We start from the raw sequence: 27,855 nt of genomic DNA on the forward strand, positions 1-27,855 counted from the left end.
GTATAGCTGCTGATCTTGCTCTAGATCCTCAATGGAACTACACTGATTCACACCAGCTGAGGGCCTGACCTGCTATTTTTATTCATATAACTTGTTGCAGGAGTAGATTAGGTTGTATCTACCTGCTGAGGGCTTTTGTATGGAAGCAGTGGGATGTTCTCTTACCCGTTTGTTAGAATATATCTCCTATTTTATAAAGATAATTTGCTTACATTTCATCTAGGAATGTATTTAGGTTTCAGAATTGTCAGCTAGTGGCCTTCGCTCTCAGATTTGATCTCAGATCTGGGAAGGCACCAGGGTTTGCAACATCACCCCACAGCTGCTATTCAACTTCGGATGAAGTGCTCAGTGCAGAATCACTGCTTCACTTGTATTCACTTTAAACTAGCTCCCTTTACATTAGATATAAATTCCACCAAAGAATGTCACTGCCACTGCCGAGATGATGTACCTTGACAGCACATCACAAACCATAACTGATTGAAGTGTCACCCAAACACACAGACTAGTCGAAAACCATCTCTTTAACGAAGCTTCACAGCTACAGCATGAGACCAACACAAGTCATGAAACACAGACGGTTGAAATGGATTAGGCCTATTAGATCATCCAGTCCGTCTTCTTCCAATGCAAGATGTGTTTCGCTTTATTTATTTCCTAGTGTCTTCTGCCCTCTCTGCTTTTATATGCTTATTTGAATTTATTCAAATAAAATAGCTATTCTCTCCCCCACACACATACACAAACCCTATGCCCTGGGTGCCTATCCTATAAATTAGGAAAAGGAAATGCCAAAGGACTGTTCATTAATACCAACATCCCAACTTAGCCCACCTTGCTCCTCAGTAACCTGAGATAAGAGATGGACTTTGCAGTGTGCTCAGAAATTTAACAAATCTGGCCACGGTGGATCCAATCGGGGGAGTGAATTTCAAAATTGAAAGAGTTCTCTGGGAGGGCCTTTACCAGGGGCTCCAGGGCTTTGGCTGATTTCACCTCTGGCACATAGAAGGAAGAGATCTTTTAAGAATCCAAAGCATGGAGTTCCAATTATTTCCCTTGGAGACTAATACAGAGTGTAATACAGCTCACTGTCGGAAAGGAAGAAAGTAGACTGACTTTCTTAATTTCATCCTTTTACTCCTAGTGATTCTTTTATTACACTAATTTCTCGTCTCTTTAGTACTTGCCCCCTTAAAAGATTTGTCTCCCCAACACAGTTAATTGTCACTTAGGATGTTTATTACATAATTGTTAAGTCTCAATATGTTTCCACAAGTCGGTTGGTATTTAATTATATAGAAACCGCTGAAATAAATCTAGCTCTGTAAATTAAACAAGAGCTACTCTAAATAAATGACACTTGAATATTCAGTGTATATATATTAGCTGGAATATTCACAACTATACAAGAGATGCTATCTGTTTCTGAGCTGTTAAGCCTCATTGTGTATTGTTCTAGCAATCATTTATTTTATTAAAAATACAATAATTGTCTTATTAAATCATGAAGTTTGGAATCTTTGTTCATGACAGGAATTGGGTGATTAACTGCTGATTGTAGCAAATATTGTGCCTTTAAGCAGAGTGGGTGTTCTAACTTCCAGCGCCATGGACTAAGGAAACTGGTGTTATAGAATGATCATTTGGGGTTAATGTATGATATTTTGAACATCTGAAACCTGTTATTTTTTCTAGCTGAGGTTTATCCTGCAGCTTCATAAACTTTCCATTTTAAATTATAGAGCTTCCTTTTCAACTATAATAAACTTTTATCTTAAAAATGGTGTGTGCCTTTTAATCATCTCAAAGTATTTGCTTTAATTAGGTTTTTAAAACTTTTACAGAAGACAGCACTGTTCTTAATTTTAGCCGAGAGAGTTTGCTCTGTGTTCAGCGAGCAGCAGTTCCTAACACCCGTGCTGAACAGCAGCCAAACGGAGCATTTCAGGCAAAGCAAAATGGAATGAATTCAAAAAAGAAGATTTGTTTTCATGAAAACATTGATCCAATTTCACAGAGCTATCTGTAATCCATTGGTTTGAGTAGAAGAAAAGAGCTTGTATCCTTCTATTTCCCTACAGACGGGCAGCACATGGAACTCCGGGGAGCGTTAATATTCTCGTTTGGAGGATAAGCCCTTTTCCATGCAGCATTCTGGGCCTGCTTTTCAAAGGTGCTGAGCTTCCACAACTCCAGCAGAAGTGATTGGGAGCTGCAGGTGCTTAGCCCTTCTGAAAAAAATCAAGCTCTTAATGGAGTTTAAGAGCCTAAACGTCTGGGGTTCATCCGCGTGCACTGGTGGATATGGGACTAAGTGTCTTCAACCCCACAGAGTACTACCCCCACTCCCAATTCTGATGTTGGTTCATGACAGAAGTAGTCTGGGTTGAGCCTGTTCTTTTGTGTAACCTCCTTCCTCCATGTACCTGTGGCTCATGACAACACAGCTATCCTTCAGCAAGGAGAGTCCCCATTCAGAACTTTATGCTGCCCTGAGGAAGTGGTGTTGTGATTGATGGTGGTAAAGAGAGCAAGGGTAACTTCCCCAAGCAGTCAGGCAATAAGTGTTATTTACTCCTCCTCATAACACAAGAACTAGGGGTCACCAAATGAAATTAATAGGCAGCAGGTTTAAAACAAACAAAAGGAAATATTTTTCACACAACACACAGTCAACCTGTGGAACTCCTTGCCAGAGGATGTTGTGAAGGCCAAGACTATAACAGGGTTCAAAAAAGAACTAGATAAATTCATGGAGGATAGGTCCATCAATGACTATTAGCAAGGATGGGTAGGGATGGTGTCCCTAGCCTCTGTTTGCCAGAAGCTAGGAATGGGCCTCAGGGATGGATCACTTAATGATTACCTGTCTGTTCATTCTCTCTGGGGCACATGGCATTGGCCACTGTAGAAAGACAGGATACTGGGCTAGATGGACCTTTAGTGTGACCCAGTATGGCCATTCTTATCTTCTGAGAGAGATGATCCTTGCATGATCAGGAACTGGTTACAAGATAAGAAACAAAGGGTAGGAATAAATGGTCAGTTTTCACAGTGAAGAGAGGTAAATTGCGAGCTTCTGCAGGGATCTGTACTGGGGCCAGTGCTGTTCAACGTATTCATAAATGACCTTCAACCTCTCTGGCCACTCAGTAAAAGACTTAAGGGTGGCAATTTTGCAACAGAAAAGCTTCAAAAACAGACTCCAACGAGAAACTGCTGAGCTTGAATTAATATGCAAACTAGATATCATTAACTTGGGTTTGAATAGAGACTGGGAGTGACTGGGTCATTACACATATTGAATTTATTTTCCCATGTTAAGTATCCTCACACCTTCTTGTCTACTGTCTAAATGGGCCATCTTGATTATCACTACAAAAGTTTTTTTCTCCTGCTGATAATAGCTCATCTTAATTAGCCTCTTACAGTTTGTATGGCAACTTCCACCTTCTTTGTATGTATATATATCTTCCTACTTTATGTTCCATTCCTGCATCCGATGAAGTGGGCTGTAGCCCATGAAAGCTTATGCTCTAATAAACTTGTTAGTCTTCAACGTGCCACAAGTACTCTTGTTCTTTTTGCAGATATAGACTAACATGGCTTCTACTCTGAAACCTGTCCTATCTCGGGGACTCTCTTTCTGCCCCACCACCCCCATGAACATGATACAGTTCTGTGGTGATCTGGAAGCCTACTTTACTCATCTCCGACTTAAGGACAACATACAACTGAGCAGTGCACTGACCCACAGGAACCCTCCTACCAACACTACAAGAGGAAGAATTCTGTGTGACTCCTCCTGACAGTCAAAATGACAGACTAGACTTCTGCATAGAGTGTTTCTGCAGACGTGCACAGGCTGAAATTGTGAACAAACAGCATCTCTTGCCCCATAACCTCAGCCGTACAGAACGCAACGCCATCCACAGCCTCAGAAACAACTCTGACATTATAATCAAATATATTATGACAAAGGAGGTGCTGTAGTCATAATGAACAGGTTGGATTATGAACAGCAGGCTGCCAGGCAACTCTCCAACACCACATTCTACAGGCCACTATCCTCTGACCCCACTGAGGAGTACCAAAAGAAATTACACCATCTGCTCAAGAAACTCCCTGCTACAGCACGGGAACAAATATACATGGATACACCCCCAGAGCCCCACCAGGGGTATTCTATCTGTTACGCCAGATCCATAAACCTAGAAACCCTGGATGTCCCATTGTCTCAGGCATCGGCACTCTTACAGCAGGATTATCTGGCTAATTGGACTCTCTTCTCAGACCCTACGTTACCAGCACTCCTAGCTATCTTCAAGACACCACTGACTTTGAGAAAACTACAATGCATTGGTGATCTTCCTGAAAACACCATCCTGGCCACCATGTAGAAGCTCTTTATACCAATATTCCACATGAGGATGGACTACAAGCTGTCAAGAACAGTATCCCTGAAGAGGCCACAGCACACCTTGTGGCTGAGCTTTGTGACTTTGTCCTCACCCACAACCATTTCAGATTTGGGAACAATTGATACCTTCAAGTCAGTGGCACTGCTATGGGTACCCACATGGCCCCACAGTACGCCAACATTTTTATGGCTGACTTAGAACAACACTTCCTCAGCTCTCATCCCCTAATGCTCTACTCTACTTGCATATTGATGACATCATCATATGGACCCAGGGGAAGGAGGCCCTTGAAGAATTCCACGTGGATTTCAACAAATTTCCACCCCACCATCAACCTCAGCCTGGACCAGTCCACACAAGAGATCCACTTTCTGGACGCTACAGTCCAAATAAGTGATGGTCACATAAACGCCACCTGATACCGGAAACCTACTGACAGCTATACCTACCTACATGCCTCCAGCTTCCATCCAGGACACATCACACGATCTATTGTCTACAGCCAAGCCCTAAGATACAAACGAATTTGTTCCAATCCCTCAGACAGAGACAAATACCTACAAGATCTTTATCAAGTATTCTTACAACTACAGTACCCACCTGGGGAAGTGAGGAAACAGATTGACAGAGCGAGACGGGTACCCAGAAATCACCTACTACAGGACAGGCCCAACAAGGAAAACAACAGAACACCACTAGCCATCATGTACAGCCCCCAGCTAAAACCTCTCCAGCACATTATCAACGATCTACCCTGGAAAATGATCCCTCACTCTCCCAGACCTTGGGAGACAGGCCAGTCCTCGGTTACAGACAGCCCCCCAACCTGAGGCAAATACTCACCAACAACTACACACCACACCACAGAAACACTAACCCAGGAACCAATCCCTGTAGCAAACCTCGTTGCCTACTCTGTCCCCATATCTCCTCTAGCGACACCATCAGAGGATCCAACCACATCAGCCACACCATCAAAGGCTCATTCACCTGCACGTCTACTAATGTTATTTTGGCCATCATGTGCCAGCAATGCCCCTCTGCCATGTACATTGGCCAAACCGGACAGTCCCTACGTAAGAGAATAAATGGACACAAATTGGACATCAGGAATGGTAACATACAAAAGTCAGTAGGAGAACACTTCAATCTTCCTGGACATTCTATAACAGATTTGAAAGTAGCTATACTTGGAAAAAAAAAAAAAACTTCAGAAACAGACTTCAAAGAGAAAGAGCAGAACTAAAATTCATTTGCAAATTTAACACCATTAATTTGGGCTTGAATAGGGACTGGGAGTGGCTGGCTCATTACAAAAGCAGCTTTGCCTCTCCTGGAATTGACACCACTTCATCTATTATTGGGAGTGGACTACATCCACCCTGATAGAATTGGCCCTGTCAACACCAGCTCTCCACTTGTGAGGTAACTCCCGTCTCTTCATGCGCCAGTGTATTTATGCCTGCATCTGTAATTTTCACTCCATGCATCTGAAGAAGTGGGTTTTTACCCACAAAAGCTTATGCTCAAATAAATCTGTTTTAAGGTGCCACTGGACTCCTTGTTGTTTTTGTGGATACAGACTAACACGGCTACCCCCCGATACAATACATACGGATACCTAATTTCTGCTGACATCCCAACTACATGTTAGAATGACTGTTTCTAGCTAACAGCCTTTCCTAACTATTCTAATTTAGATCAACCATGCAAAATGACAGTCACCTTCCCCATTTGTTCCCCACCACCACCCCCATTCACTTTACAAGAGTATTGCAGCCATGTTGCCTTTCATTTTACTTAATAGTGCTCAAAGTTTGGGTGGGGAGTGGCAAGGAGTTGCAGACCTGGCAATTTATTTTTTTAAACCGAGCTGGGTAACTGAGGGGTGCATTTTAAGCACCATTTTACCAAAGTTGCTGCTCCCAGATTATGCTGCCAAAGTTGCTGCTCCTAGACACTCCCCTCCCCCGCGCACCCATATTTCTTTCAGACTGCTTAAGCAATGTTTAGGGCAGCCCTGAGTTACTCCACACAAGGAAAACAAAGGGGGAAAATTAACACCACACTGAAGAGCTACCAAGAAGAGGTCTTTGTTTTTGCTCTAGCCATGCAATTCTAGATTTTCAGTGAAAGTCCTCAGTTCTAAAACTTAATGTCTTCTTCCTCCTGATTGGTCCAATGGAGCCTTTAAAGTACACTGCAAGGCCTTTCTCCTTTACTAGACTTTCCCTGAAACTGAAATTAGAGCTGGCTGCATACTGGGGGGCGGGAAGCAAGCATTATTTGCAAATATTTGTATGACTGAAACTGAACTTGCTTCAATGGTCTTTGCACCCCCTTTCATTTGCTTTCCACAAACATTTATAAGAGCAAAATTTTGTCCACAAGAACGTTTGTGGAAAGGGAAAATATTGTGACTATTCATGCAGACATCTTGAAAGCTCCAAGAGTTTGGTTGGCATCCAATAGGGGCTTGGAAACTGTCCCATATGACTGAGGTGACCAATCATACAGCACAAAGAACAAATATTCACGGCAGTAGTTACAGAACATAATTCACGAGCAATTCATAGGATGAAATACAGCTGCATCTACAATTCAAAGAATTTGGAACAAACAACTTAGTAAAAACTGAAGCCTGCTCATGGATAATTCATAAGTAAACTCATTGAATAAATTGTGTGTTTGTAGAGTTTCACAAACTATCCCAAACAAACAGACACTCCTCTAGTTGAAGTGGGAAGATGAGGAGATTGAGGTGAAGGAATTTTATTTGCAGGATCAGGTCTTTGGTTACTGTAGATTGGGTCTTGAGTCAGGTCTTTGGCTACTGTAGATTATCATAGCTCCATTGACTTTGGAGAGCCAAACAAATCATCTTGGCTTCCATGGAATTGTGCTGATTCAGACCAGCTCATCATCTGGCCTTCTGTAGTTCTTGATTCATTAATTTTTGTTGTGCTTTTATGAATAATGAATAAGCATCTTTGGCAGCAGATAGGCAGAATTTGTTACATTGAAATAAATACAAATAATTAAAAGCAATTAAGTACTTGTTCTTTTAGTACTGAGTACATATAATTATCACTCATCAGGAAATTCTAAGAGAAGCAATTTGAAACAAATATTGCTTATACTAATGTTTAATATGTAGACTGCTGGGTCAACAGAAAGTTACAAAAAAGTCATTTACAGTGGCCTATACTCAATGGTGCGCCTCTTTTTCATCTAACGGTCTCACTGGTATATAGATTTCCTATTTGATCAGTGCATCTGGCCCCAGAGGCTTCATGGTTTGCAAACCACAACCTACTAATAAGCACCCTGCAGCTTATTTGTTAAACAGATCAGTGCTGGCAGGCACCCAAAAACTCTAGCCTTAGAAACTTAGAGCTCTTTAACTTACCCAGCCTATTGTGTGGCAAGAAAGACAAACTATGAATCTCATAAATGCTGAGCAATTAAATCTAAGTTAGTAATACAGCTGTGGTAACAGACTGCTTACCTCAATCTCATAGATGTCTCATTTCTTCTTTGTCATCTTTTGCTAAAAAACCAATCAAACAACCGTAAGCAGTTTGTGTACATACTAATGGTGGAAGTTTCCTTGTAAACAAAATGGTGGTTGCCTGCTAAGAGAAATCCATCACCTAAGTGGCAGCAGGCTTTCGCTTTTATGGTCAGCAACCAAAGCATCCATGCAGGCTTGGGTTTTTTATTTGGCACATTGAGATGATTTTTTTCCCTTGACAGAAACTCACTGTTGTGATTGGAACCCTGCATTTTGCTGCTGTAAACATGAAGTTGCTGCCTTCTGGGAATTCATCTTCAGAGGAGGCAGTTTTCCATTGAAAATGAGAGCCATAAAATCACTTTGGCTAGCTGGACACCATAATTGCGTATTAGAGAAATGATGCTGTTTGTAGTGTGTTCGTAGGCCCACTGGACCATACAGCCTTGGTAGCACAATGGAAGTGAAACAGTCCTGTCCCTATAAGATCCCTATAGAAGATGGTCCCTATTACTACTGTAGAAGCCAGGGTTGACAATCTATGGGAGCAAGAGGCTCATGAGATCAGGTAGAGGTTTGGGAAGAGGCAGACTTTTCTTTAATTGTGGATGATCAGTTTGGTGTTTCCATTTGAAAGTTGCTTTAGAGAAAGAGAAGATTGACACTGAAAGATAAGGAAGAGACACACATACAGAGAATAATCAAGCTCAGAGAGACTTACATCCTTCAACCACACAAGTCCAGCCCATTAACATCCACAAAAAACACGAATACCCAACTCTTTAACTGCCTGCCTGCTGCATACCTAAGGAACAAAAAGTGTGTTCTAAAGTCTGAAAAAGGAAGCCCATTGTAAGGGCCAGGCACTGGCTATTATTATGGACAAGTAAGTAAACAAGTTACTCCTGCAGGAGCCAGCTTTGCATTGGGTGGAGGTCCCCAAAAAGGTCCCCCAAAAGGCTTTGCAGATGCTCCACAGATGTCAAGCTGCTTTGTGGGGGGAAGCTAATGGAAGAGATGAGCTTGACCCCCACCCATCCTGCTGTGCTCATGTCTCCATGCAGGGCCTATTAGAGTTAAACCCTCCTAGCTTTCCTTCCCTCCCTCTCTACCACCTAGAAAGCCGTTACAAGGTACCTTCCTGGCATTAGATTAGCCCTGCCTGTTCCTTCTCAGTTGGGCTCTAGCATCAGTCTGCCTTTCAAGCCTTAACTCGCCCCCCCACACATGCATCCTATCAGGTTAATTGACCTAATTTAATCTGCTCTGCATTGTGCGGGGGTGGACACTCCAAAGTAGGGCTTTCAGAGAACTGTTGTGGGAAAGAGAAACGGCGGAGACAGGAAGTGGAATTCACCTTACCCCTGACATCTACCTAATATACTTGGGTGGAGAGGAGAAGCCAAGGAATATAATGGTTGTCTCTTCTCCAGCCTATCACGTGTGAGGCCTCACACAGCTCCATTTCAAAAAAGGGTGGGTGTGGAGGGGAGGTAGTTTTGAGCTAGATTTTTTTCCTAACATGCTTCTCTGTGCCTCTGGGACCTATGATGGATGCACGAACAACGATCCTGGAGGAATGCTCGGGATATGCTGAGTGCCAGCTTCATTTTGAGAGTGATTTATCATTGTTAACAAAAATCTCTTTCCAGGCTGGTTTAGCATTCTGTTTGTCTTTTGGTCAGGATTTGTATGATGGACTCTTTGCAGCCAATATAAAGATAGAGCCTTCCACTGCTATACAGCTCTCTATTGGAAAGGAGAAGGGGAAAATAAAATTGTTATCCATAGTCACACGAACTACCAAGGCTGCATTTTGTACTAGATCATCAAAATAATTCGCAGTGTCCGCTTCAAGATTCAGGCTACGAAACAGCGCACTATTGTACGTGATCTTAACACAGACAATTGCAAGAGACATTTGTTTTCCATGCCAGATCCCAGAATGCTTATATAGAAACCTATAAACACATATACATGGTATTTCTATTCAGGACTCTTGGTTTGTATTGTATTGGTCTTTATGGGAAGAGTAGACACGTTATTTCATTAATCCTGTTTTGGGGAACTAGGTACGGTTGTGTCTTAGGTCACTAGCATTTGTTCCTCTAGAGATCTAAGCTGAAATTCTCATTAGGTCCCAAGTTAAAGTTTCAGTCTGGGTCTCTGGACATTTGTACATCTACAGAGCCGGTCGTCTTCGGGCAGGATTGAAATGGGGACCTCGGGAGTTTAGTGCATGAGCCTCTACAGCAAGAGTTAAAAGCCAACTGGCTGTTAGCTAAGGCTGTAGAGCAGAGAGTCTCTCACCCCTCTCGCTCCCTCTCCCACACCCAGGAGGTGTGTGGGTTACATATGCATTTAAAAACAAAACAAACACACCACACACCAAAAACCAGGAAACCCACTAGTGCCACTGGCAATTTCTGTTCAAGAATTTCCAGGACGGGAACAAGGACAGCAGAGCATTGGTAGAACCCCGCAAGGTACTTACTTTGTATTCATACATGGCTCCCACCACTTTGTTTAAAATCCTGACCTGGAAGCTGAAGTTCCATGCTCATTTAGTCCTCACGTTCTTAGCTAATGATGTTAACAGAATTGCCTGTTAGTGCCATTTTGGTGATACGGATATTGTTCAGTGAGAACTGCAGAGAAACCATCTAACAGCAATCAGCTGGTAACAAATTCTAGTTACTACTAACCTGGGTTGGATTCAAACCCAGTAACACAGAAGTGAAAGTCACAATAAGCAATACTAATCCCTTAAGCCATCGAGTCCCGGCTCTTTCTGATATTGCTGATCACAGCTTTCTTTAGACTACCAGTATCTTCACTGTAATCTTGTTATTTTTATATAAAACAAATTTATTGTGTTTTCATACTTCACATGAAATGTTCAATCATCAATTCTCATAGTTTGAATTTTACAGTGCCAGACATGAAAGAGAAGCAAGTAATCCATTACTTTGTTTGAAAGCCAGAAGCACATAATGTTTATTAATAAAGAGCATGGTTTACATAGATTTTACTATTATGGACCATAAAATTGTATATATTGCAAACAAGGGTGAAATTACCAACTAATTAACCTGTTTAATAGAATATATAAATCTAGGTTCTTTACAAACCTTAAGGGTCCTATTCATTAAATAGGTACATATGCAGTTTTTATGCTGAAACCGGGGATTTTGATACATAACTCAAGGTTAAATTACACTCCTTCAGATTCACAAAACCCAACAGCTTCATGTTCCAGTTCTTTAACCTTAAAGAAAGGAATCAACTCAAAAATGAAAGAGCATCTTCACCAGCCAGAGAACTTTAAATACACCCAGAAATAAATATTAATTAACCAAACACTTCAGGAATGCAGCAGAAGAACAGTGGTATTTGCAGTATTCCTAGCTCCTTCTGCCTCTTGGTTTAGAGCAGTTAACTCTTAACAGGGGAACGGCTATATTTGCTGTCCCTGGGCCTCTTGTAGCACATACACTAGAACTGATTATTCGAATGACTTGGGCCTGATTCAATCGTCCTTCCCTCTTCAGCAAAACACTTAAACACGTTGCCAAGTCCCATTGAAGCCAATGAGACTGGTGCACATGCTTAAACGCTTTGCTGAATAGGGGCCTCCATCACAGAAGGCAGAATTTGTTCCACTTGTGCAATTGCATTGGCTCAGTTCAAGTGTCGGGGTGTAGCGGAGGGTAAAATTTGGCCCATTGCATGGCATTACATTATCAGTACAGCTGTCAAGTGATTAAAAAAATTAATCGTTCTGTTAAACAATAGAATACCATTTATTTGAACATTTTTAGATGTTCCCTACATGTTCAAATATGTTAATTTCAATTACAACACAGAATACAAAGTGTTCAGCCACTCACTTTATATTTATTTTTGATTACAAATATTTGCACTGTAAAAAACTAAAAATAGTATTTTTCAATTCACCTCATACAAGTACTGTAGTGCAATCTCTATCATGAAAGGTTAACTTACAAATGTAGAATTATGTACACAAAATAACTGCATTCAAAAATAAAACAGCGTGAAACTTTAGAGCCTACAAGTCCACTCAGTCCTACTCAGGGGTGAAAGTAAAACCGAAGACTTACCGGTACCGGGGCAGACTCTGGCCCCTGGAAGGAGCGGGGCCTCGGGCGGAAGGGGTGGGGCTGGGTGGTCAGCATCCCGCAGCCAGCCCTTCCATGCTGCCTGGCCCGCGCCGCCCGGGACTCTAGCGGTGATTTAAAGGGCCCAGGGCTCTGGCTGCTCCCACAGTAACAGCCGGAGCCCTGGGCCCTTTAAATTGCCAGCCACAGGGCAGCAGCTCCTTTTGCCCCCTGCCCCCATCAGTGGCTGGGGGAGGCAAAAGGGGCAATGACATTAAAGCACTACCTCAGCAACGCTTTAAGCAGGATCCTTTGCCGTGACAGTGCTTTAAGGTCATCGCCCCTTTTGTGCCCTCCCCACCCCGTTGGTGGCCCTGCTGCTACAGACCTGGCAGGGCCACTGACGGGCGGGGGGGGGGGGGGGAGCAAAAGAGGCAGTGATGTTAAAGCACTGCAAAGTCAGCTGGGTACGGGCCGGTACTGGTGGCCACTTTTCACCGGTACACTGTACTGGCCTGTACCAGCTTCCTTTCACCCTGGTCCTACTTGTTCAGCCAATCACTCAGACAACAAGTTTGGTTACAATTTGCAGGAGATAATGCTGCCCACTTCTTGTTTACAACGTCACCTGAAAGTGAGAACAGGTGTTTGCATGACACTTTTGTAGCCAGGGTGCAAGGTATTTACGTGCCAGATATGCTAAACATTCGTACGCCCCTTCATGCTTCAGCCACCATTCCAGAAGACATGCTGATGACAGGTTCTGCTTGATAATGATCCCAAAGCAGCGCGGACCAACGCATGTTCATTTTCATCATCTGAGTCAGATGCCACGAGCAGAAGGTTGATTTTCTTTTTTGGTGGTTCGGGTTCTGTAGTTTCCACATCGGAGTGTTGCTCTTTTAAGACTTCTGAAAGCATGCTCCACACCTGGTCACGCTCAGATTTTTGGATGGCACTTCAGATTTTTAAATCTTGGGTTGAGTGCTGTTGCTTTCTTTAGAAATCTCACATCGGTACCTTTGTGTTTTGTGAACTCTGCAGTGAAAGCGTTCTTAAAATGAAGATGTTCTGGGTCATCATCCAAGATCGCTATAAAATGAAATATATGACAGAATGCGGGTAAAACAGAACAGGAGACATACAATTCTCCCCCCAAGGAGTTCAGTCACAAATGTAATTAACGCATTTTTTTTTAACAAGCATCATCAGCGTGGAAGCATGTCTTCTGGAATAGTGGCCAAAGCATGAAGGGGCATACGAATGTTTAGCATATCTGGCACGTAAATACCTTGCACCACTGGCTACAAAAGCGTCATGCAAACGCCTGTTCTCACTTTCAAGTGACATTGTAAACAAGAAGCGGGCAGCATTATCTCCTGCAAATTGTAATCAAACTTGTTTGTCTTAACGATTGTCTGAACAAGAAGTAGGACTGAGTGGACTTGTAGGCTCTAAAGTTTTACATAACTGTACTCAAAAACAAAACAATGTAACAAAAAAACCCATTTGTAAGTTACACTTTCACGATCAAGAGATTGCCCTACAGTACTTTTATGAGGTGAATTGAAAAATGCTATTTCTTTTGTTTATCATTTTTACAGTGCAAATATTTGTAATCAAAAATAATAAAGTGAGCACTGTGCACTTTGTATTCTGTGTTGTAACAGAAATCAATGTATTTGAAAATGTAGAAAAACATCCACAAATATTTAATAAATTTGGTATTCTCTTGTGTAATAATGCAATTAATCACAATACATTTTTTTTAATCACAATTAATTTTTTGAGTTAACTGCGATTAAGCAACAGCCCTAATTATTCATGACATGGAGATACAAGATGGATGACTAAAACAATTCGATTTGGACCTGATCTCACAGTGCTCACCCAGGAAAAATTCTCATCAAGTTCAAGGAAAGGATCAGGCCCATTATTTTTTAGAACTTTGAAGGGAAAAAAGAAAGGTTTTACCAGATCAGGCCATCGGACTCAGGTCCTGATCCAAAGCCAGCTGAAGTCAACAGGAGACGGCCCATTGGCCAACTAAGAACTGCACACTTGGATCCAGGGTGAGTAGGTTAATCAGAGTTTGTGTGAGCTACCTGTGGCTAGTAAGAAAATTCTCACCGGCTTCAATGGGCTTTGGATAAGGCCCTTCATGAGTCAAATGGAACTAGAGGGTTTGGCCCTTTCTGATTTTGTTTTAACTTTTGTTTTTTTGAAAGCAATGTTATCTAAACTAAACATATGGGAGAGTATATCACTTAAATAGCTAAGATACTATACTAACCACTATAATGAACGCATCACTATTCTGAGTAAGATAACAAGCTGAAATATTGTATCACCGTACAAAGCAAAGATAATATGACATGACACTGTAATGCTCCTGTAATTGCGGATTTGCTCTGTATTAATGTCAGAATTTAGAATCGATTCTGGTTTTAACAAAATCGAGCTATAGGGTTTGTGTTCAGGAAATGTGTGTTTAGAAACCCTTTTGGTGTCTATCCCGTGTAAACTGCAATGCTTAGAGTTTAGATTCTACGTTTGTTAGCCTTTTAGGTGGATACATTCCTTTTATTTAAAGTTTAATGCTGCCCTCCTCTGAATATAATGGAATATTACAACCACTTCTCTTGATTATTCTGAATTCTCAGAAATCAGGCAAAAACTAGAGACAGAGTTCAAGAAAAATATTTTTTAACCTCATGTTTAAGTTGTCAACCATAAAAATGCCTCATTAATAAAACCAGATTAAACATCAACAGGGAAAGTGGTTAAAACATTTTGCTTCCACTTTCAAGGCCTTTCGCAGCCTATGCTTCCCCAACCTATGCTATGGACTCATAGGTTATTTCAGTGTTGACTCTCACCACCACGCTCCCAGCCTTCATTCCCCACTTGTTAAATTTTCAGACAACTCAAAATCGTTGTGTTTTTCCCCCATGCTGACACTCCCATGTAGGAGGAGCTGCCTGTAAACATCTACAAAGCCACCTCATTGTTGTCCTTCAGATCTCTACTTAAGTCTTTTCTGGGATACCTATAAACAATCTTGACAACAATTAGGCTGCTGGTGTGCTGAGACCACTGCCTGCCTAATATTGTTTCATTGTTTCCTGGTGCTGTCCTGTCTGTCTCCACCTGCTGGGCTTTTTTAATCTCATATTTAGATTTTATACTCTTTGGGGTAGAGACCATCTTCTTGTTCCACATTTCTACAGCACTCGTACCTTACTATGAATGATGAGCAGTTACACAAACTGACCTATTGACTTCAGCTGGACTACTTGTGTGAGAAACTGCCCCCTCGTTGGAGTAATGCATTCACCACATGGTCATAAATACATCTGAACAACTAACTCTAGGGACTATAACATCAGCTCCCTCTCTGGAGGGACCGACTCCTGGATAAGTCACTCAGGGACCCTACACACGTATTTACACATGGAGCCATTCAGGAACAGCTACTGAGCTTTATATTCACACATGACCTTGATCAGAACTAACAAATGACAATTTCTGGTGACCAATTTTGATGCTGAAAATTTGGGGGTGGGACAACAAAATGTGCTTGAAATTTTTTGACAAGGGCTAGTATGTAGAATAGAAAATAATGTTCACCTGTAGGGGGCCAGAATGGTTAACTTGGCCAAGACTTTTCGCAGATTAATCAAAATGCTTGCATACAGGGATTTTATGATCCTGCATTTCCCAAACAAACCAATATTCTGATTATGATCTGGACATCCCTTTAAGGCTGAGAAGGCTGTAATATACTCACTGCACTGGATTTCCTCCTGTCTTTGCTTAGTACAGGAATGTGAGCAGGATCTCTGTGGAAATAATTATTCATACTCTAACAGCTGCCATGGATATATTTAGAACATAAATAGGAGTTATTAAAGCCCCCGTGCTATGTTGGCTCTGGTGGGGTGGTTAAATAATTCACCATCAGATTAAAGAGCTGATTTGGCAGCCTCTAGCACGAAGGGGAATTGCTGAGCTATTGCCACTCTCATTTTTCTCTTCCAGTAGGATTAATTATAAAAGTCCCAAGCAAACTGCCTTTGGAGACAACAGAAGTTTCTTTTGATCCAAAGTCACGCGGAGGATCTGGGCTGAGATATTCAAAGCCACTTATGGGATACGGGCATCCAAATTCCACAAAAATTAACTGGACCTGGGCAACCAAACCCTGTAGGTGACTTTGAAAACCCCAGCCTTGAATTTTAACATTGATCTTTTTCAGCTCTCCTACATCTTTAGCAGGAGATAAAAAGAAATAAGCAGAGGCTCTAACTTGAGCCTGTCTTCTTTGTAAAGAGACGCTAGACCACAACAACACATGTGCAAACTTACAGACAGATCCATATAAACTAACAGGTCCGCCTATGTAACTTCCAGTGAGGAGCAGTCTATCAGAGAGCTACTGATCCAATGAGGAGCCTTAATATGAGTGCCATAGGCCAGATATCAGGTGGCTTTTATTATATCACTCTGTGTGGTCCCACATTGAGCTCCAAAGCCATGTTGGCAGAGAAACCACAATCACCCTCATTTAGCTCTGATATTAGCCAGCAGAACAAGCTTATCTTTCAAATGCCTGCTCCATCTTTTTTTGCTAAGTGGTTCCCTTTTATGGTATTTCAACAAGTAGGATCTTAAATAATATTTCAGGACTGAGATGTTAACCGTTTGCATGTGGACAATCCTGGTGCTCGCCTAAAAGAGACAGTGTTCCTTCCTTTTTCTTACTCTCATTGTGTAATAGCAACCCTTAAAAGCAACTGTACGTTGTTTGTTTTAATGCCTGTTACCACTGCGGTGGGCATCAAGTATTACATCAACTAGTACTATTGTAATTTACCTCCTGGAGGAATCAGATAGGGTCTCATCTTAAAAGTGATTTTTAATTAAAAAAAAAATAATGAACAAAATTAGAGGTGATGGTTTATTTTTAGAACAACAAGGGACAGCATCAAGTGGTCTGGCCTGCTCAGGAGCTATGTCTCTGTGGTGGTGCAAACAGAGGACATACACTTAGAAAAACAATAGAACAATGTCACTTATGTCTCATGTAACTTCTACTAACAATAGCACTTAGTACTCACAGAGTTCCCAATTCTCACAAGTCTTGCAATTTTTGGCGTTTTTCCTTAAAGTGCCAGCCCCTGGAGCTAGGTGAGATTCTCTGGTTTCATTTAACAAAAAGATTCTAGCCCTCCTGGTTGCTGAGGAAAGATTGAAAATGTGAATGTAAGGTTCAAAAATAAGAAGGCAAATAAAACAAACCCAACATTTATTTTTAAAAATCTCAATCTAGGGAGTTGGGCTCATGATTTTTGAACTCATAGGGATGGCAATACTGCACCGCCCTAGATTACTACTCATTAATTCCCACAATACCCCCATGAGGAGAATTAGGTCTATTTATGGTAAAGAAAATGGAGGCAGAGAAATTAAGGGCTTGGAGAGTTATTCTTTGTTGAAAATTTCATTCAAAACATTCATTTCTCATTCATCATTTGCAGTTTTTGAAAATGAATGGCTCTTTGTACATTTGAAGTGGATTTTTTTTTTAAACACAAAAATTCCCACGGTGACTAGGCTAATCCACAACATTCAGTTAAAGTATTTCTTATTTTGAAAATGCTAAATGAAAAAATGATTTAAAATAGTAAAATAAAAATATTTAAACATTTAAAAGATGAATTCAAAATATTCCATGTAGAGATTTTTTTGTTTGCTTTTTTTCGACCAGGGCTAATAAATAGGGTGGATAAAAGGAAGCCGGCAATGTGGCTACTCATGAGCAGCCCTCCTGGAGTGCTCTCTCCAGGTTGGAATGACACACGTTGTAACTTGCTAGCCATATTACTGCCAGTCAGAACGCTCCGCAGCTCTGTAACATCAAATGATAGCTAAGCACTCTGCAAACACAACAGCCTGCCTCACAACACTCCCATGCGGGACAGAAATGGTAGATGAAACAGACAGAGATTAGTTATTTGGCCAAGAGCACAACAGTGACTTATTTCAGAGTAACAGCCGTGTTAGTCTGTATTCGCAAAAAGAAATGGAGTACTTGTGGCACCTTAGAGACTAACCAATTTATTTGAGCATGAGCTTTCGTGAGCTACAGCTCACTTCATCAGATGCATACTGTGGAAACTGCAGCAGACTTTATATATACACAGAGAATATGAAACAATACCTCCTCCCACCCCACTGTCCTGCTGGTAATAGCTTATCTAAAGTAATCGTCAGGTTAGGCCATTTCCAGCACAAATCCAGGTTTTGTGACTTAGTTGCAGAGCCAGGAGTGGAACCTAGTGGTGAAATCCTGGCCTCGCTGAAGTCAAAGGTAGTTTTGCCATTGACTCCAGAGGAGGCAGGATTTCATTCCAGGTCGCCCAATCTACAAGCCTGTGTATTAAACTCATGACTATCCATCCTCCCTGTGCCACATAGCCCTACATCCAAAAAATTAACAGTGCAAACAAGTTACAACTTTTTTTTTTAATTCCTCTCATTTTTAGCTAATTCTACAAAGTAGTTAAATAGGAAGCCTCCAGAAGCCCACAGCCGCTAACACAGGGCTGGACAAACTATGGCCCAGGGGCCACATCTGGCCCTCCAGATGTTTTAATCTGGCCCACCGGGGAGAAGGGTCCAGGGCTTGCCCTGCTCTGTGCGGCTTCCGGAAGCAGTACATGTCTCCCCTCCGGCTCCTACATGTAGGGGCAGCCAGGGGGCTCCGTACGCTGCCCCCACCCCAAGCGCTACCTCCACAGCTCCCATTGGCCAATGGGGGCTGCAGGGTCAGCACCTGCAGACAGGGCAGCATGCAGAGCCAGAGGGGGAACATGCCGCTGCTTCTACGAGCTGCTTGAGGTAAGCACTGACTGGAGCCTGCATCCCTGACCCCCTCCCGCACCCAACCCCCTGCCCCAGTCCTGATCCCCCTCCCACCAACCAAACCCCTCAATCCCAGCCCAGAGCAACCCCCTGTACCTCCAACCCCTCATCCCCAGCTCTACCCCAAAGCCCGCACCCCAGCCAGAGCTCTCCCTCCCACCCCAACTCCTTGCCTCAGCCTGGAGCCCCCTCCCGCACCCTGAACTCCTCATTTCTGGCACCACCCCCGAGCCCTCACCCCCAGCCAGAGCCCTCACCCCTTCCTGCACCCCAACCCCCAATTTTGTGAACATTCATGGCCCGCCACACAATTTGCATACCCAGATGTGGCCCTCGGGCCAAAAAGTTTGCCCACCCCTGCTCTAACAGTATCTGCTAGGTCTTTTCTGCCTCCCGTTAAGACAGCTGACTGGCACCGGGAATCAATGGGAATGTTGCCACTTCCTTTCATGGAAGCAGGATCAGGTCCCTTCTAAAACATTTCGCTGGCCTCCTTCGTCACCTGTCGGTGGTTTAAAGCAGCACAGCTAGTGGCAGGAGTGGCTGTCGAAAACAAGGCCAGCGCAGCCTCCGACAGGCCGCTTTTTAAAAAGCGACTCTTGTTAAAAAGGGTTCCGTAAGAGTTAATGGTTTAAACGATGAAAGTCACTATTTTGAGACTGTGGTTTTTCCTGAAATGTAACCTTAGACTAATTTTAAATGTTTATGAATGGGTTCCTGTTTAGAAAGTAATATGTTATAGCTGCAATAAATCTCTCCAGAGTGTGTATTATGTCCCATAATGGCACATCTTGCCAGTTAGCAGCACTCCCATCACCAAGATGTTAGATCATAACACCCAGCCCATCATCAGGCCCTGAGTCTCCAACTCCTTCATTTTACACCTTCAAGGGCTGATAAACAGGTTTGGTTCATCTTGCCACCAGTCCTCATGAGACGGTAGAATAGCACCAGAACTCTCCACGCATTACCTTATATTGCCAGCAACCTGGGTTTGACTAGAAATGGCCCCAAGCTGAATATGCTGAGCACAATGTCCGGGGTGCTTAGATCTGGGTTTTGAAATAAGGGGCATTTATGAAATATGGATCAGCATTCTGCCTCTACAACCGTGGCACGAGGGTGTTTGGGTCTGAGGGTCTATGTTAAGGCTCATCTCTAGCTTTGGTACTTCACAGCAAACATACCTAATCGAATAGCCAGCCCAAAGCATGTGAATTATTCCTCATTTTATACAATGAATGACAACTTGAGAGGAGAAAAACTGGACATGGTTTGAGTTTTGATTTTGAAAAACTAAAAAACTGAGTGGTTTGGTCCCACGTCCTGTTGTATCAGCCCTCCAACGGTCAGGGTTTGGGACAAATGTTTCTGGCTTGGACAGATTTCATTAAGGATTCTGCTTATTTTCCAACTCCTTGTTTCCCTTTGAATTAAACAATTGCAGACTAGATTACATAATATATTATTTAATGTCCTAATTTATAGTTTAATATTTCCTCTTTTCAAGCCAGCAGTTATTCTCCAATGCTACATGTTACTGTCGTGTTACAATGACAAAGAATTTCAGGGAGTGTTGCTTTCATTCAACTCTGGACAAAGAAATTTATCAGAATAAGGAAAACTCTATAATCCTTATCACTTTTCTCTCTCACTATAGAGTTTCTGCCTAGACTCTTCTCCAGCCTGCTTTTCTGCCTCTTCTTTCAAATTTAAAGAAACAGTATACATAGCCTCACAGTAAGTCAAAAGATTTAGAGGTTTGCTTATAAGGCAATTATTGAAAATGCCTGGGAGATCACTGTGAATGTAGGGGTTTGAGCTGATTCATCCAACAGTGAAATTCACGTGCCTGCAGGGATGTTTGTAAAACACCAGCTGAAACCATTACTCACATTCAATTTTTAAAAACTTAATTCCACTAAATAACTAACTATCAATATTTTGCAATTTGTCCAGGCCTCATTCACAATGAAATTACAATCCAAGTCTGAAGTCACTGTTTAGCTATACTTTAAAAAAACAGCAGGAAGCTCCCGGTAAGAACCCCGTACAGCGGGAACACAAGCAGATGGTGATCGTTTCCAAAAAGCAAGGTATTCTTGGCATTTAATTGACAACATTTCTCTGTCTCACAGACAGAAGTACATGGATTCTGCCATCCCACCACGTACAGTGTATCAGACAGACCCATGTAACAATCTAAGGAACAGTTCATCCTTTAGACAGGCTACCTGAAAATAGGAACTTTTAAACACATGCATTCCTCAGGGGAAGGGGGCAGAGCAGAAGCAGGAAGAGGTTGCATGGTTCTGTGGCCTGCAATGTGCAGGAAGTCAGACTAGGTGATCATGAAGGATCCTTCTGGCCTTAAAGTCTATGACTCCCTCAAACCTACAGATGCCCCAAGATCTGCTAAGGCTCTGTACTAATTCAGCTCCCTCTGCAGCACAACTCTTCTTCCCCCCTCCCCCTAGCCCACCCTCTTCAAATGGACCAATCTTAAGAGCCATGAAGCATGCATAGAGGCAATAATTCAATCGGAGAAAGGATGGAAGAGGAGCTATGCTGGCAACCGTCCCATTGATGCCCATGGGCTTACATCCTCCTCCTTTTCATCCCCTCATTGCTAGCAGAGGTCAGTGTTTTGGGGAAACATTTGCAATCACTTGGAGATTTGTTTGTTTGGTTTTTAAGATGAAAGAAAGTACAAATTAAAAAAAAATACTTCCCACCACTCATATCCTTGGGGAGAAGTTCCTGTATGTGACCAACAGATCTAGTTTTCTCCATGTTTCCAGTCCTGGCGCTCTCAGCCTGGATCCAGCTCTCCTCTCCTTACAGTAAGCATTTTAGAGCGATAAACTGGATCTTAGGATGAAGTTGTCTTATAATGGTAGCCAAAAGTACCAAGCAAGCTGGGTCTCATTTCCCTTGGCATTCTGTAATCAAATCACCTCTTAACTTTCTGTTTGTTAAAGACAAATAGACAGATCTTGTGTCTATCACTGTAAGACACGTTTTAATCATTCTCTTGGCTCTTCTCTGAACCCGCTCCAGTTTACCAATATCCGTCTTAAATTACGGGCACCAGAACTGGACAGAGTGTTCCAGCAGCAGTTGCACCACTGCCAAATAGAGGTAAAATAACCTCTTTGCTCCTACTTGAGAGTCCCCTGTTTATGTATCCAAAGATCTCACTCGCCCTTTTGGCCACAGCATTGCACTGAGAGCTCATTTTCAGCTGATTACCCACCAAGGCCCCAAATCTTTTTTGGAGTCACTGCTTCCCAGGACAGAGTCCCCAATCCCGTAAGTATGGCCTGCGTTCTTTGTTCCTAGATGTACACATTTACCCATATTAAAATGCACATTGTGCACGTGTGCCCAGTTTACCAAGCAGTCCAAATCACTCTGTACCAGTGATCTGTCCTCTTCCTTATTTACCACTGCCCCAATTTTTCGGTCATCTGCAAACTTTATCAGTGATGATTCTATATTTTCTTCCAGGTCATTGATAAAAATGTTAACTAGTATACAGCCAAGAACCAATCCCTGCAGGACTCCACTAGAAAAGTACCTGTTTGACGCACTTACAATTATATTCTGAGACCTCTGAGCCTTGTTTTAATTCATTTAATGTGTGCATTTTAATTTTATATTGTGCCAGTTTTTTAATCAAAATGTCATGTGGTACCAAGTCAAATGACTTACAGAAGTCTAAGTATATTTCCTCAACACTGTTACATTTATCAGCCAAACTTAGTTAGTGTAACAGGATTTATTTTCCATGTTGATTGGCATTGACCTGGTGAAAGAACAGGTTAAGGACTATTTAGAAAAGCTGGACATGCACAAGTCCATGGGACCGGATCTAATGCATCTGAGGGCGCTGAGGGAATTGGCTGATGTGATTGCAGAGCCATTGGCCATTATCTTTGAAAACTTGTAGGATTGGGGGAGGTCCTGGATGATTGGAAAAAGGCAAATACAGTGCCCATCTTTAAAAAAAAAAAGTAAGTATGAGAAGCCGGGGAACTACAGACTGGTCAGCCTCAGCTCAGTCCCCAGAAAAATCATGGAGCAGGTCCTCAAGGAATCAATTTTGAAGCACTTGGAGGGGAGGAAGGTGATCAGGAACAGTCAACATGGATTCACCAAGGGCAAGTCATGCCTGACCAACCTGATTGCCTTCTATGATGAGATAACTGGCTGTGTGGATATGGGGAAAGTGGTGGACATGATATACCTTGACTTTAGCAAAGCTTTTGATACAGTCTTCCACAGTATTCTTGCCAGTAAGTTTAAAAAAAAGTATGGATTGGATGAATGGACTATAAGGTGGATAGAAAGCTGGCTAGATTGTCGGGCTCAATGGGTAGCGATCAGTGGCTCTAAGTCTAGTTGGCAGCTGGTATCAAGCAGAGTGCCCCAGGGGTCTGTCATGGAGCCGGTTTTGTACAACATCGTCATTAATTATCTGGATAATGGGATGGATTGCACCCTCAGCAAGTTCGTGTATGACACTAAGCTGGGGGGAGAGGTTGATAGGCTGGAGGGTAGGGATAGGGTCCAAAGTGATCTAGACAAATTGGAGGATTGGGCCAAAAGAAATCTGACAAGGTTCAACAAGGACAAGTGCAGAGTCCTGCACCTAGGATGGAAGAATCCCATGCGCCACTACAGACTAGGGACCGAATGGCTAAGCGGCAGTTCTGCAGAAAAGGACCTGGGGATTACAGTGGACGAGAAGCTGGATATGAGTCAGCAGCGTGCCCTTGTTGCCAAGAAGGCTAACGGCATATTGGGCTGCATTAGTAGGAGCATTGACAGCAGATCGAAGGCAGTGATTATTTTCCTCTATTCGGCACTGATGAGGCCACACCTGGAGTGTTGCATCCAGTTTTGGGCCCCCCACTACAGAAAGGATGTGGACAAATTGGAGAGAGTCCAGCGGAAGTCAACGAAAATGATCAGGGGGCTGGGGCACATGACTTACGAGGAAAGGCTTAGGGAACTGGGATTGTTTAGTCTGCAGAAGAGAAGAGTGAGGGGGGATTTGATAGCAGCCTTCAACTACCTGAAGGGGGGTTCCAAAGAGGATGGAGCTAGGCTGTTCTCAGTGGTGGCAGCTGACAGAACAAGGAGCAATGGTCTCAACTTGCAGTGGGGAGGTCTCAGTTGGATATTAGGAAAAACTATTTCACTAGGAGGGTGGTGAAGCACTGGAATGGGTTACCTAGGGAGGTGGTGGAATCTCCATCCTTGGAGGTTTTTAAGGTCGGGCTTGACAAAGCCCTGGATGGAATGATTTAGTTGGGGTTGGTCCTGCTTTGAGCAGCGGGTTTGACTAGATGACCTCCTGAGGTCTCTTCCAACCCTAATCTTCTAGGATTCTGTGATTAATTAGATTACTCTCCTTTAATTCTTTGTTAATCAAGTCCTGTATCAGCTGCTCCATTATCTTGCCCAGGATTGACATGAGGCTAACTGGCCTATAATTACCCAGGTCATCATGTTTACCTTTTTAAAATATTGGCCCAACATTGGCAAAGTTCCAGAAGACTGAAAGAAAGCAAGTGTCCCAAGACTTATTCCAAATCAACATTAATGGTCTAGCAAGCTCCTCAGCCAGCTCTCTTAAAACTCTTTGATGCAAGTTATCTGGATCTGCTGATTTGGAAAAGTGTAACTTTAATACCTTTTTTTAAAGAAAAACATCCTCCTGACATACTAGGATCATGGGTTGAGCACAGAATTGGTGCCCTGATTCAGCAAGTTACTTAAACATGTTCCTAATTGTAAGTAGAGGAGTAGTCCCATTGACTTCAGTGGGACTATTCACATACTAGAAATAGGCATGGTCTTAAGAACCTTGCTGAACCAGGGCCTAGGAGTCAGGAGACCTGAGTTTTTGACCCAGCTCTGCCACAGATTTCCATTGTGATCTTGGGCAAGTCATTTATCCTTTCTGTGCCTCAGTTTCTCATGTGCCATCAGAATACTAGGCTACCTGGTGGTTTTCAGGTGAGAAGCATAATCAAAATTAAATATATATATTTTCAAATTCAGTATGTGGTAAAAAAATCTGGCATTCAATCCCTGTGGTCAGGACCCCACCAAGATAATAAAAATCAATTGTGTTATATAATACATGCTGTATTTGGCCTACACTAAACCAAATTAAAATTTTGAATGGAATTAACAGCTGCCCAAAGCAGAGGGTGGGCTAGCCCACTGGGGGCCCTAAACAGAAATATTCCCCCTACCCAACCAGCACATAATAAAAAAGTGAATGCCCCCCATCCCTCTTTGAGCTGCTCAGGGCCCTAAGCAATGGTTTAGTCTGCCTCTGCCTAGTGCCAGGTCTGGCCCAAAGCAAAGAGAAAAAAAGAGAAGACATGAATGTGAAATAGGAATTGGTTTTAACACCATCATACGTCAGGCACATGGAGCACAAACTAGAGATGGGCTTGAACAGCAAAGTTCAGACTCAGATCTAAACTTCCTCAAAGTCTGGGAACATTTGGATTCGGGGTTGCGTTTTGGCCCATTACACAGATAGGGGAAAGCCATAATATTTGGATCCAACTCAGGACATGAATTGCCTCTCTGTATGAGGTATTCAGAGTGGGGATTTTAGCCTTCCTTCACTGGAACACATACAAATGCAGTAGCCAATCCACTAGGAACTTACTGTGGGATTGGTCCTGCAACTAGTCTCCAGAAATATTCCTGAAGAAAAAATAAGAGAATGTATTTTGATTACCAAGAAGGTGAAAACCTTTTTATGAAGTGTAATGTGTCTTAAGGAAAACTTTAACTCACTTTCACCCGTGAGCACATCAAGCTGCCTGATTCAGGATTTTTTAAGAGTTTATTACCCCAGTGGACCATTGGGCATTTCACAAGTTTTAAATGCAGACAGTTACACAGGCTTCCCAATGAAGGTGCATATAATGATATTCACATATGTAGCAGTGAAGAAGAATTCCCTCCCCTGTAGGAAGCCTTGGCTGGAATCCTCTGGCTTCTGTTATGCCAGAGGTCAGACTGGATAGTTGTGTCCCTTCTGACCTTGAAAACTGACTCAGCCAACTGGTGGTGAGCCAGGGATGGGTTCCTAAATAGGGAAGGGGAACCAGAGTATAATGCACACACACACACAGGGCCAGATTCTGAGTCGGCATACATCAGCATAGTTCCTTTGACTTCAGTGGAACTACACGGATTAACATCAACTAAGAATCTGTCCTAAAGTTTCTCTGGCACTTTCCCAAGCAGAGTTTACAGCTAAGTTTCCAGTCAAGTCCTAAAGCAGTTGGAAAACACAGGAGTACAGAAGAAAACAAGGCCAACCTTCAGTTTAAGCCAACAGTGTTTGTATCACTGAAGTGAGTTAGAATGCAACATTAATTTGTGTGTTAGCATTCCTTTACATTGTATTTTAATTTATGTAACAGGTGCCCAAAGCATAGGATGGATGTCTGTAGAGATCTTTATAAATCTAAGTAAATTAAATGAATAAATATCAATCATTAGAGAGCACCAGCTTTCTCCCTGCAGGGATACACATTTTTGATGAGAACATGTACAATGATCTCAGAGCCGTATCTAGTTCAGACTATGTATTTTCCCCACCGTGAAAGATTCAGCTGTCTTTGCTAAGAGATGTCTAATTTCAGTTTAGAGATAGTTAGCCCTAGGCTCTCCATCAGCTCCTCTAGATCCAGGGAAACATACCTTCCCAGATACCGAGCAGTTGGAGAGGCTTTTACAGAGTCCCCAGAGATAAATAAAGCAGCTTGGTTTCCTAAAGAAGAGAAGAAGATTCCCAGTATTTTGAAAAGAATCAAGTGAACCCAGCACTGCAGTGACCAAAATATTTTATTGTCTGACAACGCTGCTAGGGAAGGACTCTCGCTGTGTTCCTGGAACAAGTAGCCTGCAAGAGAGGAAATGGTAAGCAAAAAACACATCCAAAGAGGGGAACCAAATTTAAGTGTTGTAGGTTTGACTGGCTGTTGTAAGCTACAGCATGATGCTTTACTGTAAGCAGAATAGACACTGACATGCCAAGTTAGTAAAAGACAGTTCATGACTGCTTCTGCAATTCCAGGAAAGCTAATCTCTCAACTGTCCTCTCTTACTGACCAATTTAAATGCACGCACACACTTTAATGCAAGTACAACTACTTGAAAAACAGAGTCCTTATTGATCAGTTTCATAGCACCCCTTCCCCATAGTGCTGACTGCATGCCAGCCCTGACACTTGAAGGAGCATTGGCAGATTGCTCCTTCTTGGCACTGACTGTGTGGCAGCTGGATGGCTCGTAGTCAGTGCATTTTGCAGCTGGTAGCAGTAGCAGTTGGCAAAAGACTCTTGGCCAGATGGACATTAAATTTTCTTTAATGTTTATAATATGTCAAGAGTGACTAATCCTATGTTAAAGTGTCTAAGAAGATCATTTATTTAGGAGTTTACAGATACTTGTTTGACAGTTCTGAGGCCAGTTAAACTCAAGTACTAGTGTGCATATTCATGCAATCTCTCTCTAGATTCAATCCATATGCAAATGATTGTTTTTGAATCAATTGTTATTTTGCAGCATCTCCATTATTGGATCTGTTTACCTGCATAAGGAAATACATGTATGGTGTCACCCTACTAAAGCCCCTTATACAAGGAATAGTTTTGTCCCATAGGTCCAGATCCTCAGCTGGTATAAATCAGCATAGGTCACTGAAGTCAATGAAGCTATGCTTATTTACACCAGCTGAGCATCTGACCCAGACTTTATTGATGTCCCAGAACCATTGCACTAGTTGTAGTAGGATACACTGGGACTTTTGAATGATACACGTTCT

This window comes from Eretmochelys imbricata, chromosome 11 (assembly GCF_965152235.1).
Source record: "Eretmochelys imbricata isolate rEreImb1 chromosome 11, rEreImb1.hap1, whole genome shotgun sequence".
NCBI classification, from domain to species: domain Eukaryota; kingdom Metazoa; phylum Chordata; order Testudines; family Cheloniidae; genus Eretmochelys; species Eretmochelys imbricata.